Source organism: Phyllobates terribilis, unplaced genomic scaffold (genome assembly GCF_046119375.1).
Source record: "Phyllobates terribilis strain yellow unplaced genomic scaffold, ASM4611937v1 Scaffold_51__1_contigs__length_9155689, whole genome shotgun sequence".
Lineage (NCBI taxonomy): Eukaryota > Metazoa > Chordata > Amphibia > Anura > Dendrobatidae > Phyllobates > Phyllobates terribilis.
The window spans coordinates 5,482,330-5,502,800 of NW_027362811.1; the positions used below are offsets into that span (position 1 = coordinate 5,482,330).

Here is a 20,471-nt window from a genome sequence, read left to right on the forward strand (position 1 = left end):
CACACCCATCCTCAAAAAGCCCTCCCTTGACCTATCCTCTCTGACTAGCTATTGCCCCATATCACTTCTCCCCGATGCCTCAAAACTACTGGAACAACATATCCATTCTGAACTGTCCTCCCACCTCTCCTCCTGCTCCCTCTTTGACCGCTTACAATCTGGCTTCCGACCGCACCATTCTACTGAAACTGCTCTGACTAAAGTCACCAACGACCTACTAACTGCCAAATCCAAACAACACTACTCTGTCCTCCTCCTCCTGGACCTGTCATCGGCCTTTGACACAGTGGACCATTACCTCTTACTACAGACTATCTTATGTCTTGGCATCACAGACTTGGCCCTATCTTGGAGCTCTTCATACCTAACAGACCGGACATTGTGTCTTCCACTCACACACCACCTCCTCATCTCACCCCCTATCTGTCCGTGTCCCCGAGGTTCAGTTCTAGGACCTCTGCTCTTCTCCATCTACACCTTCGGCCTGGGACAGCTCATAGAGTCCCATGGGTTTCAGTATCATCTCTATGCTGATGACCCACAGATCTATCTCTCTGGATCGGATATCACCTGCTTACTCATCAGAATCCCACAATGTCTGTTCGCTATTTCATCCTTCTCTGACAGATTTTTAAAACTTAACATGGATAAAACTGAATTCATCATCTTTCCACCATCTCACTCAACCCCCTCATCTGACCAATCCATCATAGTCAATGGCTGCTCACTCTCCCCAGTCCCGCAAGCTCACTGCCTTGGGGTAACCTCTCCTTCAAACCACATATCCAAGCCCTTTCCACTTCCTGCCGACTCCAACTGAAAACAATCTCCTGGATCCCCACATTCCTCAGCCATAAATCTGCAAAAACACTAGTGCATGCCTTCATCATCTCCCGCCTCGACTACTGCAACCTCCTGCTTTGTGGACTCCCCTCTAACACTCTCGCACACATCCAATCTATCCTAAATTCTGCTGCCCGACTAACCCACCTGTCCCCCCGCTATTCCCCGGCCTCTCCTTTCTGTCAATCCCTTCACTGGCTCCCCATTACCCAGAGACTCTGGTTCAAAACTCTAATCATGGCATAAAAAGCCATCCACAACTTGTCTCCTCCATACATCTGTGACCTAGTCTCCCGGTACATACCTGCACACAACCTCCGATTCTCACAAGATCTCCTTCTCTACTTCCCTCATCTCTTCTTCCCACAATCGCATACAAGATTTCTCCCGTGCATCCCCCCTACTCTGAAACGCTCTACCTCAACATATCAGACTCTCACCTACCGTGGAAACCTTCAAAAGGAACCTGAACACCTACCTCTTCCAACAAGCATACAACCTGCAGTAACCACCGCTCCACCATACTGCTGCACGACCAGTTCTACCCTCACCTACTGTATCCTCACCCATCCCTTGTAGGTTGTGAGCTCTCACTCAGGGTCCTCTTTCCTCCTGCACCAGTCGCTGACTTTTACTGTTCAAAATTATTGTAATTGTTTTTGCTATGTATACCCCTTTCACATGTAAAGTGCCATGGAATAAATGGTGCTATAATAAATAATAATAATTAAATCCTATTACCACACTCCCCTTCAGCATACAATCACTTTAGTACGCCACTGGCCAATCCAACAATGTCAAAAAGACTACTGATGATATAGTTGGAAAAATAATTAAATAGGGATAGTGTATACCTGTTATACTGTGGTCTAGAGGCAAAATGGTGATCACACGATTTTGATATGGCCGCAGGTGATGGACTTCATGACATCTAGGGTGTGGAACTCCCTTTCCCCCTCATTTTTAGGGTTCTCGCAGAATGACGGTAAAACTATATCCTGTGATCTATGAAAAGAGGACACTACCTTTGGAAGGAAGGCAGGGTCCGGGGAAAGAATAACCCTATCTGATAAGATTTGAGTGAAGGGCTGATTTACTGATAGGGCCTAAATCTCTCCTACCCGTCTAGCTGATGTAATAGCCACCAGGAGTGTCGTTTTAAGGGTCAAATTTTTAAGAGAACAATCTGATACGGGCTCAAAGGGAGTCTTAGTAAGAGCTTTGAGGATTAGGTTCAAGGTCTGCTCTCGGTTTTGGAACAGATTCCGAGCGGCTAAGTGCTCTAAAGAATTTTACTATCAAGGGGTGGGACAAGAGGTCTCCTCCAAAAAGGGCCCCTAAAGCTGCAGAGTGAACCTTAAGGGTGCTCTTTTTTAGCCCCATCTCCCAACCTTTTTGCAGGAATTCTAAAATCCCCACGTATGGTACCCCTTGTTTTTTTTAAAGGATTTATTCCTGAAAAAATTAGAAATTTACTCCATATTCTATAATATATAGTTGACATTTTCTTCCTTGCTTTAATAAGTTTGGAAATCACTCTCCCCGAGCACCCTTTAGCTTTCAGAAGTTTCCGCTCAAGCGCCAAGCCATCAAATGCAGCTTCTTTACGTCTGGGTGGTGAATGGGACCCTGGGAAAGGAGGTCTGGAATCTCTGGGAGTACCCACGGAGTTGCCACCGATAGGCGACAAACCCAGGAAAACCATGTTCTCCTAGGCCAAAAGGGTGCCACTAGAATTATCTGGGCCCTCTCCATACGTACTTCCCTGAGAACCGCTGGAATCAGATGTAGAGGGGAAAAGGCATAGAGCAGGCCTACTGGCCATTTGAGGAGAAGGGCGTCTACCTCCCAGGGGAGATCTTTTGGATCTATTGAGAAGAATTTACAGACTTTTTTGTTCAGTTTGTTCACAAAAAGATCTATTTTTGGAACCCGCCCAGAGACCTACTGTTTTCTGGAAGATTCCTGAGTTCACGGACCATTCGTCCTGATCTACCCTGTGACGACTCAGGAAGTCTGCTTTTATATTTTCTGACCCCTTTAAATAGCCTGCTGAGATGGAACTTAGAATTCCTTCCGCTAACAACATAATTTTTTGAGTTTCTGCCATAAGACCTTCTTATTTTGTTCCCCCCTGTTTGTTTATATAGGCCACTGCAGTTTTGTTGTCTAAGAGGATTCTTAGATGACGATCTTTTACAACTGGCAAGATTTGTCGTTAGGCTAATCCTATGGCTGCTAACTCTTTCCTGTTGGAATACGCATCTATCAAGTCTCGAGGCCATCTCCCTTGCAGGATGCTTCCCTCTAAAAGGGCACCCCACCCCCAGGAACTTGCGTCCGCAGTGAGTATAACAGGATTTTTTATTTCCCATGGGACTCCCTGCGATAGATTTGACTCGTTTGTCCACCACATTATTGAGTTGAGTGTCCTTGGATATCATTATGGCGTGTTTAGGTTCCCTCCGGCTTTCTGTTCTACTCTCAGAATATCCCATTGGAGAGTTCTGAAATGACACCTTGCCCAAATTACTGTCGAGATGCATGCAGGAGGGACCCCAAGGTGGCCATGGCCCTTCTTAGTGTAGTCTCTGGTTTGTTTATTAGTTCTAAAGCTAGTCTTTCTACTCTTTCCCTTATTCCTTCTGGAAGGAAGGGCATTTGTTTTCTTGAATCCAACCAGGTTTCTAAGAAGGTTTTTGTTTTGGCTCGAGCCTTAATTTTTTTTGACTTTATCAGCCACCCTAAAGAGGCTAAGATACTTAAAACCTTTGTGACTGCCAGGCTGAATTTGGACTCTGATCTTCCTACCACAAGAAAGTCGTCCAGATACGAGATGAATAAAACGTCAGTTTCCCTTATGTGTGCTGACATTTCCCCCACTATTTTTGTAAAGACCCTTGGGGCCATGGAAAGTCCGAAAGGGGAGGACTTGGAACTGTAGATGTGTCAGATGGCCCTTGATGTAGACAGCCACTCTTAGGAATCTTTGATGAGCTTGAAAGATGGGAACATGATAATAGGCATCTTTGAGATCTATAGTGGCCATGAAGCACTTTGGGAATAGGAGTTTTATCACCGACTCAATGTTTTCCAACTTGAACCGTTTGAGAGCCAGAAACTTGTTGAGGTTCCTTAAGTTTATGATGGTCCTGTAAGACTGATCTGTTTTTTTCTTAGGAATGGGGCTGTAAAACCCTTTTCCCTCTTCCCCTTCTGGAACACAGGATAGAACTCCTTTTTGGATTAGAGACATAACCTCCTGTTCCAGGGTATCCTGTACCAAACCCGAAGGTTGGATTCTGGTGACAATATAAGCGTCTGGAGGGGCAGAAAGGAATACTAATTTAAACCCCTCTAGTATTGTGTGCATGACCCAGGGACTTAGGGAATTTCTTTCCCAGGCGGGGAAGAAGAGTTTTAATCTTCCACCTACCTGGGACCTGGCGTCATTGTCTTCTCGCTCTTTTTGGGAACCCGGACAAAAAATGATCCACCTGTGAGGTTTTTCCCGTTTCTTTCTGGTTCCTTCCATTTCGAGTCTTTTGGCTTCGTCCCCACATTTCTGAACGTGCGGAAAGGCCTCTTGAATTTTGGTGTGCTTAACTGGGGAAACTTTTTAGAGTCTCCTGCTTTGTCCAGAATATCGTCAAGAGAGGACCCAATAAGGTAATTCCCTTCGAAGGGAATACCACAAAGCCTGGACTTTGAGTTGAAGTCGCCCTTCCAGTTTTTTAACCAGAGGGCTCTTCTGGCTGAATTTGACAGGGCACAGGTTCGGGCTGTTAGACGGACTGCGTCTGCCGAGGCGTCCGCAAGGAAGTCTGCCGCTTTGGCTAAATTGGGTATACAGGCTAGTATCTCGTCTTTGGGGCATTTATTCCGGATCTGGTCTAGTAATTGAGCCAGCCACACGCTTAAAGATCTCGTAGTGCATGTTGTCACTATGTTCGGTTTAAATTCTGCGGCCCCTGTTTCCCAAGCTCTTTTTAGAAAACTCTCTACTTTCCAATCAAGAGGGTCTTTTAGGAGTCCAGCATCATCAAAAGGGAGGGATGAGTTCCTGAAGACTTTGCAGACCGCCACATCTATCTTGGGTGCTTTGTCCCAGGTCTCTGAATCCTCTGCTCCGAAAGGGTATTTTCTCTTCATCAGCTTGGGAATATAAGCCTTCCTGTCTGCTTTTTCCATTCCCTTTGGATCAGCTGGGAGATGGTTTTGTGGACTGGAACCCTTTGAACAATTTTTTAACTTCACTTCTAATCATGCTCCGCATGATATCCATTAGTGAGGGAAATGCCGCTGACAAAGTTCTTTCTATACAATCCTTACAAAGTCTTTTGTTGTAAGCGGACTCTAGTTTACATTTGCATAATGCACATTCCTTATGTTTCAATTTGGCTTGAGTCTTCCTAGGTCTTCCCTAAAGGAAATGTATAGAAAAAGTGTACTTTTAACAAAGTTTTTTCCCCAGGGTTTCACCCCCGACTTACCCCACCTGACGCAGGACTACAGAGGTCGGAGGGGCAGCTTCCATGGGTTCGACAGGTTGAGCTGTGTCCTCCATTCTTGGGATGCAGCACTGAATGGAGGTGGGGGGAGCTTATGCCCTCTTCCTGCCCCCCCCCCCCGTGATACGCCCCATGGTGTTCTCTGGGGAAGCACTATGCCCCTCAGGCCGTGCCCCCAGATGACGCCCCCACTCCCGTCCCGGGGACGCACCAACCACTTAAGCCGTGCCCCCGGGACCACCGCTGGCTGGCTCCCAGCTAAGCATCGCGCCACCGGAACTGACGCAAGACGCCGGCGGGGATTCCGGGGAAGCACTCTGCCACAATAGGCCGTTCCCCTGGAACTGATGTCACGGCGGCCCGGAGATGCTTGCATGCGACGGCCGGCATCCAGAACAGCGAAGCATGCTTCACAGGAGCCAGGAAACCCGGACTGACAAGGGAGCTGTAGCGCCGAGGTGATTCTCACTCCCCCGGCAGCGACTGAGGAGCTGTAGGGTCTCCTCGAGGACAGGAAACCACTGAGGCATAGTAGAGGGCTCCGCTTTTCAAACCTGTAGTGGTTTCCTGCCCTCGGGGCGGTTCCCTCTCTCCATGGGTGCTGTCGTGGGGAATGGGAAAAAAGAAACAGAACTATTAAATTTTATATTTAATCCAAAAGAGAGGCAGTGTTTAGGAAAAATATACAGAGATTTTACAAAAGGAGACAATACAATACATATGCAGTTACACAAAATAATAAGGATTAAAAAAGAAACTTAATATAAGATCAGAGACGATTCAATATAGCTGGAGGGGGGGAGCCCCACTTTGATTTGAACATTATGGAACGTGATCCATTGCTTATAGTCGCTCTATACCCCCTGGCAATGGATACTGATCCATCCCTCAGTGGATTATTTTATGACGAAGGGTGAAACCTGCCCACATACGCCATGTGCTGACATCACATGGGCTGGGCTCCAGCCTTCACATTTTTATTAAAATATCTGGCTTTTGTGATAACTTATCGCTGGTTGATCGTAGAGGCCCGAAAATGATAATGAAAATGAAAATGATTTTTTCCATTGTGAATTTACCTTCTGTTAGAGACCACACACGATATAGCTGTGGTATGCTAGGTTGTTACTTTTGCGCCACAGCTCCCAGGAGGGGCTTACATCAACGGAAAAATAAGCATATTGTTCCTTAACTGACCCTGTCACTAAAAATATGGGCCCCATTATTATCGAACATATGGAACTTTAGTTATTCCATATTTTGTGCCGGTTCCGGTCCGGCTGCTCTGTTGAATTCCTGGAAACTAATCTTCCTTGGCTAGATGTACATTTATCACAAGTCTCTGTTAATTGGGTTCGCCACCTCTCTCAGTAATGGCATCTGCTTACAAGCCACTTTGCCTGCGAGTGCTAATTGGGTTTGTAGCACCTCTTGTGCTACCATTTCTCCTAGCTACTTCTGCTGTGGGTGATAATTTGCATACAGACAGATGGTGGATTGTCAGCTCCTCTCCTCTGACAAATACTATAGGGGAGAAAGGGTGAAGAGAGGTTTGGGGGAAATTGTTAATATTTTCTTAATATTTACATGACAACCACCATAATACTTCCATGACAACCACCATAATACTCACCTGTCGGATGTACTTCACATCAGCAGTCACTGATGTGACTGCTCTACAAGACAGCCGACTACACACTTCCAATCACACTGCGGTCAGCGGCGGTGCCATGAGATCACATGGGTTCATCAGCTGAATTGAACTTTCTCACGGCAACTCAGCACTACACACTGCCTGTCATTTATTAATTTAGACACTGACTGTGTCAGTATGTAGCCGGCTGTCATGTAGAGCAGTCACATTAGTGACTGCTGATGTGGATTACGCCCGACAGGTGATTATTATGGTGTTTTTTTTATTTGTTCTCATTTACAGCGGACAAGGGAATGAGGCATTAGGTAAGTATAACTGTGTTGCTTATTTTTAAATAAATGTGTAAAATGGTGTCTGTCTCTCCCGCTTTTCTACAAACGGAATACAAAATGTACTGTGGGGACCCTTTTTCCTGAATCTGGTGTTCATGTCTATTGCCTGTATATTAAAATCTGTGACATTACAGCAGTTCCTTCTCAACCATAAAAATTGCCCCTTGGGTTTTACTTTTTTTAGGGGGATGAGGTGGTGGCTATCTCACTTCAATAGGTTATTAGTGCTTGTAGGTTAATGGTAGATGAGGGTCCCTAGGGTCCCATCCTGCTCTTTCTAGATTAGTACATCCAGGAAAGGCAACTGGTTATAACTAAACTCTGATGTAAATCTCAACTCTACTGATTTCCCTGACAAATTCAAGAAATTGTTCACTCGTCTTTGACCAGATGATATATTAATGATACTTTTATGTATACCCCAGTATATGGATCCCACACTTAGGATCATCCCTGAATATTGTGGTTTCCTCCCACCAGCTCGGGAATAGGTTAGCAGACGAGGGGTCACAGAGGCTCCCCATCGCAGTACCCCTGAGCTGGAGGAAGCACTGCCTGTCAATAAGAAAGAAGTTATGAGTAAGAGTGAATTTTAGAAGATCCTCCATGAAGTAATTATGTCTGCTACACTGTACTGATCTCGATATAAAGAAACATCTTACTCCTCTGATACCATCCTCATGCCGTATATTACTGTACAAAGCCTCGATATCTAGTAAGGCCGGCTGCTCCCCTACATGCATGTATACATGCTCGAGGGTATACATGGGGGGGAGCAGGCAGAGGGAAAACCAACTCCAGAGGGATTATTCCAACTGCAGGACCTCAGGCGGTACTGTGGGGGCATCATACATACTGCATAAGGGGCATAATGGGGGCATTACACTGTGTGGGGGCATCATACATACTGCATAAGGGGCATAATGGGGGCATCATACATACTGCATAAGGGGCATAATGGGGGCATCATACAGACTGCATAAGGGGCATAATGGGAGCATCATACATACTGCATAAGGGGCACAATGGGGGCATTACACTGTGTGGGGGCATCATACACACTGCATAAGGGGCATAATGGGGGCATTACACTGTGTGGGGGCATCATACATACTGCATAAGGGGCATAATGGGGGCATTACACTGTGTGGGGGCATCATACATACGGCATAAGGGGCATAATGGGGGCATTACACTGTGTGGGGGCATCATACATACTGCATAAGGGGCAAAATGGGGGCATTACGCTGTGTGGGGGCATCATATATACTGCATAAGGGGCATAATGGGGGCATTACACTGTTGGGGGGCATCATACATACTGCATAAGGGGCATAATGGAGGCATTACACTGTGTGGGGGCATCATACATACTGCACAAGGGGCATAATGGGGGCATTACACTGTGTGGGGGCATCATACATACTGCATAAGGGGCATAATGGAGGCATTACACTGTGTGGGGGCATCATACATACTACATTATGGGCATAATGGGGGCATTACATTGTGTGGGGGCATCATGCATACTGCATAAGGGGCATTATACTGTGTGAGGGCATCATACATCCTGCATAAGGGGTATAATGGGGGCATTACATTGTGTGGGGGAATCATACATACTGCATAAGGGGCATAATGGGGGCATTACACTGTGTGGGGGCATCATACATCCTGCATAAGGGGCATTACACTGTGCGGGGGCATCATACATACTGCATAAGGGGAATAATAGGGGCATTACACTGTGTGGGGGCATCATACATCCTGCATAAGGGGCATAATGGGGGCATTACACTGTGTGGGTCATCATACATACTGCATAAGGGGCATAATGAGGGCATTACACTGTGTGGGGGCATCATACATCCTGCATAAGGGGCATAATGGGGGCATTACACTGTGTGGGTCATCATACATACAGCATGAGGGGCATAATGTGGGCATTACACTGTGTGGGGGCATCATACATCCTGCATAAGGAGCAGAATGAGGTATTACACTGTGTGGGGGGCATCATACATCCTGCATAAGGGGCATTACACTGTGTGGGGGGCTTCATACATACTGCATAAGGGGCATAATGAGGGCATTACACTGTGTGGGGGCATCATACATCCTGCATAAGGGGCATAATGGGGGCATTACACTGTGTGGAGGCATCATACATACTGCATAAGGGGCATAATGGGGGCATTACACTGTGTGGGGGCATCATACATACTGCATAAGGGGCATAATGGGGGCATTACATTGTGGGGGCATCATACATGTAGCATCGGCATCTCTGCCCTCTGCCAGGCAGAGACGCCGTCCTCCTTACCGCCGCGGTCCTGCTCCGGCGTCTTCCGGCCTCCCTGCAGCTTCCCTGGTTCTGTGCTTAGGGCGCGCGCGCCATCCTAAAAAGTCCCCGGCCGGAGGACTTTCCCTATAGAAGGCACCTCCTCCAATATGGAAATGCCCGTGCGAGGTTGTTGCTTTAATACACACTAATCATGACCAGGTAGTATCTATCAAGTCAAATATCACATCCAATCTTATAAACCTAAATGATTATCGTATTCAATACTACCCCATTATGGACATCATAAGGCTCCATCGCCAAAAATTTACAAACAAGGACTTTCCCTATAGAAGGCACCTCCTCCAATATGGACATGCCCATGCAAGGTTGTTGCTTTGTGTTAATTACTTAGCTTCAGCCCTCAGGTCCGCTGCAAGTCAGTCCAGTCTGCCAGTCTGACTACTATCCAGCCCGACAGTCTGTGTACAGTCCAGTCCGCCAGTCTGTCTATAGGCTCTGCCCACCCGCTTACCTGGAAGCACCTGCCTGTTACCTGCCGTGCCCGCCAGCCTGCTTACCTGGAAGTATCTGCCTGTTACCTGCGCTGCCCGTCTGCCAGCTTACATGGAAGAACCTGCCAACTATCTGTTGTGCCCGCCTGCCTGCTTACCTGGAAGCACCTGCCAGCTGTTGTGCCCGCCTGCCTGCTTAACTGGAAGCACCTACCAGCTATCTGTTGTGCCCGCCTGCCTGCTTACCTGGAAGCACCTGCCAGTTACCTGTTGTCTACCCGGACCACCCGTCAGCCTGCGTGCCAAGCTCATCCGCTGTACCGGTCAGTTCCTGCCTTCTGACCCGTGCTCAGTTCCTCCCTGGTTCACGGAGTCGACTGAGCCGCCGTGCAACCTTGGTCGGGCCGAGTAGATACTTAGTCACGCCCCTCTGGTCCCTCCTTGCGCCGCAGCACAGAGGTTCCACCACCCGAATCCGTAACACGGAGTAGACGGAGATCGAGCTGGGCGAACCGGAACCAGGCAGGTCTCATGGCAGTCCTTCCCCCAACGGAGCACCTCACCAGATCGCCAATTCAGGACGGGTTCATTTTTCTGTAGCCAGGGTAGACGTAGCAAAAGGGAGTGAGAGAGTCCGGATAGCACATGGAAGGAGATCCTCTCCGAGTGTAGCATTCCCACCTGAAGGGTTACAGGCTCTGTGACGAACAAGATGGTCACCGGAAGGAGTCTCCCATCCACAGAAGCAACTGCCAATGGTTCGGCCAGAGGTTTGGTAGGAATCTGATACTTCTCCACACTCCAGGGGCGTGACTAAGTATCAACTCGGTCCGAACAAGGTCGCACGGCGGCTCAGTCGACTCCGTGAACCAGGGAGGAACCGAGCAGAGGGACCAGGTGCCACTCTGGGACCGACCTTGTATGAGAGCAGGTGACTCCCACGGGTCAGAAGGCAGGAATTGACTGGTACAGCGGATGAGCTCAGCAGGCAGGCTGACGGGTGGTCCAGGTAGACAAGCAGGCTGATTAAGCAGATAGTCAGGCGAGTGTTCCGGGTAGGCAAGATGGCGGCACAACAGGTACCTGGCTGGTGCTTCCAGGTAAGCGGGCTGGCAGGCACGGCAGGTAACAGGCAGGTGCTTCCAGGTAAGCAGGGGGGCAGAGCCCATAGACAGACTGGCGGACTGGACTGTAGACAGACTGTCGGGCAGAAAAGAAGTCAGGCTAGCGGACTGAGCAGAAGATCAGACTGGCGAACAGGACTGACTTGCAGAGGACCTGGGGGCTGAAGCAAAGTAAGAATCACAAAGCAACAACCTTGCACAGGCACCTCCATATTGGAGGAGGTGCCTCTTATAGGGAAAGCCCTCCGGTGATTGGCCGGGGACTTTTTAGGACGGCACGCGCGGCCCCTTTAAGAGGAAGGAAGCACAGAGCCAGGGAAGCTGCGTGCATCAGCAGCAGCTGCAGGGAGGCCGGACGACGCTGGAGCAGGACCGCGGCGGTAAGGGGGACGGCGTCTCAGCCTGTCAGGGGGCAGAGACGCCGATGCTACAGTACCCCCCCTTTAATCCCCCTCTTTTTCAGGCCAGTAAGAAATTCTTTAAGAAGAAGAGGGGCATGGATGTTCTCCCTGGGTTCCCAAGACCTCTCCTCCGGGCCAAACCCCTTCCAATCCACCAGAAAAAAGTTTTTTCCTCTTACCCATTTGGTGGCCAAAATGTTCTCTACCTCATAGACGTCCTCAGTGGAAACTGGAGCTGGAGTGGTACCTGGATCGTCAGAAAAAGAATTAAGAACAACTGGTTTGGGGAGAGATACGTGGAAGGAGTTGGGAATCCATAACGTGGCCGGGAGTTTTAGCTTGTAAGCCACGGGATTGATTTGCTTGAGAACCTCAAATGGACCAATGAACCGCGGACCCAACTTATACGATGGAATTTTGAGCCGAACATGTTTGGAGGAGAGCCAGACCCTGTCTCCCGGACGAAAAAGAGGCGGATCCAGACGTCTCTTATCGGCATGTCTCTTCATCCGTTCAGAGGACTGAAGAAGTGCGGATCTTGTGTTTTCCCAAATAGTAGAAAATTCACTGACCAGAGACTCCGCGGCAGGATTGTCCACTGAAGCTGAGACGGGAAACGGGATCCAGGGGTGTTGACCGTAGACCACAAAGAACGGGGATTTGGAAGAAGACTCACTCTCATGGTTGTTATAGGAGAACTCGGCCCAAGGTAGGATCTCAACCCAATCATTATGGTGAGCATTGATGAAATGCCGGAGAAAGCTGGTAAGGACCTGGTTGATACGTTCCACTTGACCATTGGACTGAGGATGATAAGCAGAGGAGAAATCCAGGGTGACATCCAACAGCTTACACGTTGCTCTCCAGAAGCGCGAAGTGAACTGGACCCCGCGATCAGACACAATGTGGAGGGGTAGGCTGTGGAGACGAAAGATGTGAAGGATGAAGTCCTTAGCCTGCACAGATGCGGACGGGAGACCAGGCAGAGGGATGAAGTGGGCAATTTTAGAAAAGCGATCAGCAACCACCCAAATGACAGTACAACCGGCAGAAACAGGGAGATCCATAATAATGTCCATAGCAATGTGTTGCCACGGGGCGGAAGATACAGGTAGAGGAAGGAGACAGCCGGCGGGCAGATGCCTAGGAACTTTGATACGGGCACAGGAGGAACTAGCCGAGACGAAATCCGCAACATCCTTGCGTAGCGAAGGCCACCAGTAATGCCGGGCGATGAGCAGGAAGGTATTCCTCTGGCCAGCATGGCCGGCTAGTTTGCTAGTTTGGATGAATGACCCTAGAGAAGAACCTTCTTACGATCCGGAACCGCTACAAAAGTCTTACCGGGTGGAAGACGAGACAGGTCAAACGGGCCACGGTCATTACTCTGGAGGGGTCGATGATATGCAGAGGCTCCTCCTCTTGGTCGGAGGACAGGAATGACGTTCTTGTCAGCAGGGTGGTAATGTAGAGAAAAGCAGAATCGGGCAAAGAACAGAGACCACCGGGCCGGACGTGGATTGAGTCTCTGGGCGTTTTGTAGATAGGCCAGGTTTTTGTGATCTGTGTAGATGATCATCGGGTGCAGAGCCCCTTCCAGCAGGTAGCGCCACTCCTCCAGCGCCAATTTGATGGCAAGCAGCTCACGATCTCCTGTGGAGTAGTTGCGCTCAGACGAGGAGAAGAGCTTGGAGAAGAAGCCGCAGGTTACCATTCTCCCGGACGGGGACTTCTGGGTGAGCACCGCTCCGGCTCCGGAGGAGGAAGCATCAACCTCCAGGAAGAACTGCTTGTTGTAATCCAGGCGGTGGAGAAAGCTTGTTTTAGGGAGACGAAGGCCTCCTCCGCTTCGGAAGTCCATTCCTTGGGATTTGCTCCGTTACGGGTGAGCGCGGAGATGCGAGCGGTCCGGGAGGAGAAATGAGGAATGAAAAGGCAGTAATAATTTGTGAAGCCCAGGAATCGCTGAATCGCCTTCAACCCCTCCGGTCGGGGCCATTTTAAGACGGCAGAAACCTTCTCGGTATCCATCCGAAGACCAGTCTCGGAGATAATATATCCCAGGAACGGAATGGAAGTCTGCTCAAAGAGACGTTTTTCAAATTTAGCGTAGAGACGATTCTGCCTGAACCTAAGCAGGACCTGACGAACATTCCTCCGGTGTGAGGGCAGATCTGGAGAGAAGACCAAGATTTCGTCCAGGTCCACCACTACGCAAGAATACAAGAGGTCACGGAAAATGTCGCTAACTAGCTCCTGGAAGATGGCTGGGGCATTACAGAGACCAAAGGGCATCACGCGGTATTCATAGTGACCGTCCCGGGTGTTGAATGCTGTCTTCCACTCTTCTCCCTGGTGGATCTGGACCAAATTGTACGCCCCACGTAGATCGAGCTTGGTGAAGACTCTCGCGCCTTTAAGGTGGTCGAACAGCTCCGAGATGAGAGCCAGGGGGTACTTATTTTTGATGGTAATTTGGTTAACCCCCCTGTAATAAATACATGGCCGTAGCGAGCCTTCTTTCTTTTTAACGAATAAGAATCCTGCTCCAGCCAGGGAAGTAGATTTCTGAATGAATCTCCTAGCAAGATTCTCCTCAATGTACTCAGACATGGCCCGGGTTTCAGCCAGCAACCAGAGGTAGATACGCCCGTGGGGAGGTGAAGCGCCAGGTACCAGGTCAATGGGGCAATCATACGGCCTATGAGGTGGAAATGTCTCGGCTTCCTTCTTGAAGGCGCGAGGGACTTCACCAAGCTCGATCTACGTGGGGCATACAATTTAGTCCAGATCCACCGGGGAGAAGAGTGGAAGACGGCATTTAACACCCGGGAAGGTCACTATGAATACCGCGTCATGCACTTTGGTCTCTGTAATGCCCCAGCCGTCTTCCAGGAGCTAGTTAACGACATTTTCCGTGACCTCTTGTATTCTTGCGTAGTGGTATACCTGGACGATATCTTGGTCTTCTCTCCGGATCTGCCCTCACACCGGAGGAATGTTCGTCAGGTTCTGCTAAGGCACCGGAAGAATCATCTCTACGCAAAATTTGAAATATGTCTCTTCGAGCAGACTTCCCTTCCATTCCTGGGATATATTATCTCCGAGACTGGTCTTCGGATGGAATTTTAAGACGGCAGAGAAGGTTTCTGCCGTCTTAAAATGGCCCCGACCGGAGGGGTTGAAGGAGATTCAGCGATTCCTGGGCTTCGCAAATTATTACCACCTCTTCATTCCTCATCTCTCCTCCCTGACCGCTCCCATCTCCGCACTCACCCGTAAGGGAGCAAATCCCAAGGAATGGACTTCTGAAGCAGAGGAGGCCTTCGTCTCCCTAAAAGAATCTTTCTCTTCTGCCCCTGTACAGCACCGTCCGGATTGCAACAAGCAGTTCTTACTGAAGGTTGATGCTTCCTCCTCCGGTGCCGGAGCTGTGCTCACCCAGAAATCCCCGTCCGGGAGAATGGTAACCTGCGGCTTCTTTTCCAAGCTCTTCTCTTCGTCTGAGCACAACTACTCCATAGGAGATCGTGAGCTGCTTGCCATCAAATTGGCGCTGGAGGAGTGGCGCTACCTGCTGGGAGGGGCTCTGCACCCGGTGATCATCTACACAGAACACAAAAACCTGGCCTATCTACAAAACGCCCAGAGACTTAATCCGCGTCAGGCCCGGTGGTCTTTGTTCTTTGCCCGATTCTGCTCCTCTCTACATTACCGCCCTGCGGACAAGAACGTTAAAGCCGACGCTCTATCCCGCTCTTTCCTGTCCTCAGACCAAGTGGAGGAGCATCTGCATATCATCGACCCCTCCAGAGTAATGACTGTAGCCCCGTTTGACCTGTCTCGTCTTCCACCCGGTAAGACTTTTGTAGCTGTTCCGGATCGTAAGAATGTTCTTCTCTGGGGTCATTCGTCCAAACTAGCCGGCCATACTGGCCAGAGGAAGACCTTCCTGCAGATCACCCAGCATTACTGGTGGCCTTCACTACGCAAGGATGTTGCGGATTTCATCTCGGCTTGTTCCTCCTGTGCCAGTAACAAAGTTCCCAGGCATCTTCCCACTGGCAGTCTCCTGCCTCTACCCGTACCTTCCGCTCCGTGGCAACACATTGCTATGGACTTTATTACGGATCTCCCTGTTTCTGCCGGTTGTACTGTCATTTGGGTGGTCGCTGACCGCTTTTCTAAAATGGCACACTTCATCCCTCTGCCTGGTCTCCCGTCCACATCTGTGCTGGCTAGGACTTCATCCTTCACATCTTTCGTCTCGACGGCCTACCTCTCCACATTGTGTCTGATTGCGGGGTCCAGTTCACTTCGCGCTTCTGGAGAGCAACGTGTAAGCTGATGGATGTCACCCTGGATTTCTCCTCAGCTTATCATCCTCAGTCCTATAGTAAAGTGGAACGTATCAACCATATCAACCAGGTCCTTACCAGCTTTCTCCGGCATTTCATCAATGCTCACCATAACGATTGGGTTGAGATCCTACCATGAGCCGAGTTCTCCTATAACAACCATGAGAGTGAGTCTTCTTCCAAATCCCCGTTCTTTGTGGTCTACGGTCAACACCCCCGGATCCCGTTTCCCATCTCCGCTTCTGTGGACAATCCTACCGTGGAGTCTCTGGTCAGCGAATTTTCTACTATTTGGGAAGACACTAGATCCACACTTCTTCAGTCCTCTGAACGGATGAAGAAACATGCCGATAAGAGACGTCTGGATCCGCCTCTTTTTCGTCCGGGAGACAGGGTCTGGCTCTCCTCCAAACATGTTCGGCTCAAAATTCCATCGTATAAGTTGGGTCCACGGTTCATTGGCCCGTTTGAGGTTCTCAAGCAAATCAATCCCGTGGCTTACAAGCTAAAACTCCCAGCCACCTTACGGATTCCCAACTCCTTCCACGTATCTCTCTTCAAACCAGTTGTTCTTAATTCTTTTTCTGACAATCCAGGTACCACTCCAGCTCCAGTCTCCGCTGAGGACGTCTATGAGGTAGAAAACATTTTGGCCACCGAAAGGGTAAGAGGAAAAACCTTTTTTCTGGTGGATTGGAAGGGGTTTGGCCAGGAGGGGAGGTCTTGGGAACCCAGGGAGAACATCCATGCCCCTCTTCTTCTTAAAGAATTTCTTACTGGCCTGAAAAAGACGGGGCGTAAAGGGGGGGTTACTGTAGGATCGGCGTCTCTGCCCTCTGTCAGGCAGAGACGTCGTCACCCTTACCGCCGCGGTTCTGCTCCGGCGTCTTCCGGCCTCCTTGCTGCTGCAGGTGCAAGCAGCTTCCCTGGCTCTGTGCTTAGGGCGCGAGCGCTCCCTCTTAAAGGGGCCGCGCGCGCAAGCGCCGCCCTAAAAAGTCGACGGCCAATGGCCGGAAGGCTTTCCCTATAAAAGGCACCTCCTCCAATATGGAGGTGCCCGTGCAAGGTTGTTGCTTTGTGTTACTTACTTTGCTTCAGCCCTCAGGTCCTCTGCAAGTCAGTCCTATCCGCCAGTCTGTCTATGGGCTCCGCCCACCCGCTTACCTGGAAGCATCTGCCTGTTACCTGCCGTGGCCGCCAGACAGCATTACCTGAAAGCACCTGCCTGTTACCTGCCGTGCCCACCAGCCTGCTTACATGGAAGCACCCGCCTGTTACCTGCCGTGCCCGCCTGCATGTTTACCTGGAAGCACCTGCCAGCTATCTGTGGTGCCCGCCTGCTTGCTTACCTGGAAGCACCCACCAGTTACCTGTGTGCCCACCTGCTTATCTACCCGGACCACCCGTCAGCCTGCCTGCTGAGCTCATCCGCTGTACCAGTCAATTCCTGCCTTCTGACCCGTGGGAGTCACCTGCTCTCATACAAGGTCGGTCCCAGAGTGGCACCTGGTCCCTCTGCTCGGTTCCTCCCTGGTTCACGGAGTCGACTGAGCGGCCGTGCGACCTTGGTTGGGCCGAGTAGATACTTAGTCACGCCCCTCTGGTCCCTACTTGCACCGCAGCACAGAAGTTCCACCACCCGCACCCGTAACAATACATACTGCATAAGGGGCATAAGGGGCATAATGGGGGCATTACACCGTGTGGGGGCATCATACATCCTGCATAAGGAGCATAATGGGGGCATTACACTGTATGGGGGCATCATACATCCTGCATAAGGGGCATAATGGGGGCATTACACTGTGTGGGGGCATCATACATCCTGCATAAGGGGCATAATGGGGGCATTACACTGTGTGGGGGCATCATACATCCTGTATAAGGGGCATAATGGGGGCATTACACTGTGTGGGGGCATCATACATACTGCATAAGGGGCATAATGGGGGCATTACACTGTGTGGGGGGCATCATACGTACTGCATAAGGGGCATAATGGGGGCATTACACTGTGTGGGGCATCATACATACTGCATAAGGGGCACAATTGGGCTATTACACTGTGTGGGGCATCATACATACTGCATAAGGGGCATAATGGGGGCATTACACTGTGTGGGGGCATCATACATACTGAATAAGGGGCATAATGGGGGCACTACACTGTGTGGGGCATCATACATCCTGCATAAGGGGCATAATTGGGGCATTACACTGTGTGGGGCATCATACATCCTGCATAAGGGGCATAATGGGGGCATTACACAGTCTGGGGCATCATACGTACTGCATAAGGGGCATAATGGGGGCATTACACTGTGTGGGGGCATCATACATACTGAATAAGGGGCATAATGGGGGCATTACACTGTGTGGGGCATCATACATCCTGCATAAGGGGCATAATTGGGGCATTACACTGTGTGGGGCATCATACGTACTGCATAAGGGGCATAATGGGGGCATTACACTGTGTGGGGGCATCATACATCCTGCATAAGGGGCATAATGGGAGCATTACACTGTGTGGGGGCATCATACATCCTGCATAAGGAGCATAATGGGGGCATTACACTGTATGGGGGCATCATACATCCTGCATAAGGGGCATAATGGGGGCATTACACTGTGTGGGGGCATCATACATTCTGTATAAGGGGCATAATGTGGGCATTACACTGTGTGGGGGCATCATACATCCTGTATAAGGGGCATAATGGGGGGCATTACACTGTGTGGGGCATCATACATACTGCATAAGGGGTATAATGGGGGCATTACACTGTGTGGGGCATCATACATCCTGCATAGGGGGCATAATGGGGGCATTACACTGTGTGGGGGCATCATACATCCTGCATAAGGGGCATAATTGAGGCATTACACTGTGTGGGGCATCATACATCCTGCATAAGGGGCATAATGGGGGCATTACACTGTGTGGGGCATCATACGTACTGCATAAGGGGCATAATGGGGGCATTACACTGTGTGGGGGCATCATACATCTTGCATAAGGGGCATAATGGGGGCATTACACTGTGTGGGGGCATCATACATCCTGTATAAGGGGCATAATGGGGGCATTACACTGTGTGGGGGCATCATACATACTGCATAAGGGGCATAATTGGGGCATTACACTGTGTGGGGCATCATACGTACTGCATAAGGGGTATAATGGGGGCATTACACTGTGTGGGGCATCATACATCCTGCATAAGGGGCATAATGGGGGCATTACACTGTGTGGGGCATCATACGTACTGCATAAGGGGTATAATGGGGGCATTACACTGTGTGGGGCATCATACATCCTGCATAAGGGGCATAATGGGGGCATTACACTGTGGGGGGCATCATACATCCTGCATAAGGGGCATAATGGGGGCATTACACTGTGTGGGGGCATCATACATCCTGCATAAGGGGCATAATGGGGGCATTACACTGTGTGGGGGCATCATACATCCTGCATAAGGGGCATAATGGGGGCATTACACTGTGTGGGGGCATCATACATCCTGCATAAGGGGCATAATGGGGGCATTACACTGTGTGAGGGCATCATACATCCTGCATAAGGGGCATAATGGGGGCATTGCACTGTGTGGGGGCATCATACATCCTGCATAAGGGGCATTACACTGTGTGGGGGCATCATACATCCTGCATAAGGGGCATAATGGGGGCATTACACTGTGGGGGGTCCTGTACTATGAGAACAATACGTTTCCTCCCTTCCTGTCTCCATAGTTGGGTCGTATGTATCTATTACAGGAAACAGAACAGAAACCTTATGATTCTTATAAAGGGGCAACACAAGACCCCAAAAGAGCCTCCGTGCTGAAGGGGTTAATGCCCCCTGCCCCAGTAATGGGGTCTCCACATACCTCCACCTGCAGAGCCGCCACCACATATATGTCTGCTCTGTGCGCACAGGAGCTGTGATGAGGTCACAGGAGGGGAGGAGTCAGGGGTCACATGATCAGGGGCCTCAGTGGATGCAGGACTCTGCTGTGCTGGTTGTCATGGTGCTGGATGAGCTGAAGTTTGTGTGGGGTCAGGAGGGGTTTACAGTGTGGATGTAGCAGAGCTGCGTGTGTACGAGGTGTACGGAGCAGTGCCGCGTGTGTACGAGGTGTACGGAGCAGAGCCGCGCGTGTACGAGGTGTACGGAGCAGAGCCGCGCGTGTACGAGGTGTACGGAGCAGAGCCGCGCGTGTACGAGGTGTACGGAGCGGAGCCGCGCGTGTACGAGGTGTACGGAGCAGAGCCGCGCGTGTACAAGGTGTACGGAGCGGAGCCGCGTGTGTACGAGGTGTACGGAGCGGAGCCGCGCGTGTACGAGGCGTACGGAGCAAAGACGCGCGTATACAAGGCGTACGGAGCAGAGCCGCGTGTGTACGAGGTGTACGGAGCAGAGCCGCGCATGTACGAGGTGTACGG

General features: G+C 50.1%; 1 protein-coding gene across 1 annotated transcript in view; it reads right to left on the reverse strand.

Moving 5' to 3' along the window:
- Nucleotides 1-19,976, reverse strand: part of LOC141191702 (uncharacterized) — a 35,522-nt gene extending 15,546 nt beyond the window's left edge. The window contains exon 1 of the mRNA XM_073661643.1: nucleotides 19,916-19,976. The gene's annotated coding sequence lies outside the window, so the exon portion shown is untranslated. The remainder of the gene's footprint in view (nucleotides 1-19,915) is intronic.
- Between the last annotated feature and the right edge of the window lie 495 nt (nucleotides 19,977-20,471).